Below are 2,500 nucleotides of genomic sequence, written 5' to 3' on the forward strand. Positions count from 1 at the left end.
GTTGTGAGTTTTACTAAGAGCAACAGGTAATTGGCAGCGTTACCTATAAGTCTTGATATGTGCGGGGAGTTCCTTAAGGTTCTTCCTCCCAGAGATCGTCACTATCTGGGACGTACATTAATTTGTACCTACATAGGCACACGCTTTTGTAGAGAGCATATCAAGACGTGAAGTGTTATGTTGGAGGTCGAGTGCGCTGCTTACCAAACTTTGAACGCGGTAACTTGTACTCGGCACCGACATGGACACTTCCAAACCCAAGGAATGAGTTGTGAGTTTTACTAAGAGAAACAGGTAATTGGCAGCGTTACCTATAATTCTTGATATGTGCGGGGAGTTCCTTAAGGTTCTTCCTCCCAGAGATCGTCACTATCTGGGACGTACATTAATTTGTACCTACATAGCCACACGCTTTTGTAGAGAGCATATCAAGACGTGAAGGGTTATGTTGGAGGTTGAGTGCGCTGCTTACCAAACTTTGAACGCGGTAACTTGTACTCGGCACCGACATGGACACTTCCAAACCCAAGGAATGAGTTGTGAGTTTTACTAAGAGAAATAGGTGATTGGCCGTTCTCACCTATAAGTCTTGATATGTGCGGGGAGTTCCTTAAGGTTCTTCCTCCCAGAGATCGTCACTATCTGGGACGTACATTAATTTGTACCTGCATTAGCGCACGCTTTTGTAGAGAGCATATCAAGACGTGAAGGGTTATGTTGGAGGTTGAGTGCGCTGCTTACCAAACTTTGAACGCGGTAACTTGTACTCGGCACCGACATGGACACTTCCAAACCCAAGGAATGAGTTGTGAGTTTTACTAAGAGAAACAGGTAATTGGCAGCGTTACCTATAATTCTTGATATGTGCGGGGAGTTCCTTAAGGTTCTTCCTCCCAGAGATCGTCACTATCTGGGACGTACATTCATTTGTACCTACATAGGCACACGCTTTTGTAGAGAGCATATCAAGACGTGAAGTGTTATGTTGGAGGTCGAGTGCGCTGCTTACCAAACTTTGAACGCGGTAACTTGTACTCGGCACCGACATGGACACTTCCAAACCCAAGGAATGAGTTGTGAGTTTTACTAAGAGAAATAGGTGATTGGCCGTTCTCACCTATAAGTCTTGATGTGTGCGGGAAGTTCCTTAAGGTTCTTCCTCCCAGAGATCGTCACTATCTGGGACGTACATTAATTTGTACCTACATTGGCGCACGCTTTTGTAGAGAGCATATCAAGACGTGAAGGGTTATGTTGGAGGTTGAGTGCGCTGCTTACCAAACTTTGAACGCGGTAACTTGTACTCGGCACCGACATGGACACTTCCAAACCCAAGGAATGAGTTGTGAGTTTTACTAAGAGAAACAGGTAATTGGCAGCGTTACCTATAATTCTTGATATGTGCGGGGAGTTCCTTAAGGTTCTTCCTCCCAGAGATCGTCACTATCTGGGACGTACATTCATTTGTACCTACATAGGCACACGCTTTTGTAGAGAGCATATCAAGACGTGAAGTGTTATGTTGGAGGTCGAGTGCGCTGCTTACCAAACTTTGAACGCGGTAACTTGTACTCGGCACCGACATGGACACTTCCAAACCCAAGGAATGAGTTGTGAGTTTTACTAAGAGAAATAGGTGATTGGCCGTTCTCACCTATAAGTCTTGATGTGTGCGGGAAGTTCCTTAAGGTTCTTCCTCCCAGAGATCGTCACTATCTGGGACGTACATTAATTTGTACCTACATTGGCGCACGCTTTTGTAGAGAGCATATCAAGACGTGAAGGGTTATGTTGGAGGTTGAGTGCGCTGCTTACCAAACTTTGAACGCGGTAACTTGTACTCAGCACCGACATGGACACTTCCAAACCCAAGGAATGAGTTGTGAGTTTTACTAAGAGCAACAGGTAATTGGCAGCGTTACCTATAATTCTTGATATGTGCGGGGAGTTCCTTAAGGTTCTTCCTCCCAGAGATCGTCACTATCTGGGACGTACATTAATTTGTACCTACATAGGCACACGCTTTTGTAGAGAGCATATCAAGACGTGAAGGGTTATGTTGGAGGTTGAGTGCGCTGCTTACCAAACTTTGAACGCGGTAACTTGTACTCGGCACCGACATGGACACTTCCAAACCCAAGGAATGAGTTGTGAGTTTTACTAAGAGAAACAGGTAATTGGCAGCGTTACCTATAATTCTTGATATGTGCGGGGAGTTCCTTAAGGTTCTTCCTCCCAGAGATCGTCACTATCTGGGACGTACATTAATTTGTACCTGCATTAGCGCACGCTTTTGTAGAGAGCATATCAAGACGTGAAGTGTTATGTTGGAGGTCGAGTGCGCTGCTTACCAAACTTTGAACGCGGTAACTTGTACTCGGCACCGACATGGACACTTCCAAACCCAAGGAATGAGTTGTGAGTTTTACTAAGAGAAATAGGTGATTGGCCGTTCTCACCTATAAGTCTTGATATGTGCGGGGAGTTCCTTAAGGTTCTT

This window comes from Anopheles merus, unplaced genomic scaffold, assembly GCF_017562075.2.
Source record: "Anopheles merus strain MAF unplaced genomic scaffold, AmerM5.1 LNR4000779, whole genome shotgun sequence".
Taxonomy (NCBI): domain Eukaryota; kingdom Metazoa; phylum Arthropoda; class Insecta; order Diptera; family Culicidae; genus Anopheles; species Anopheles merus.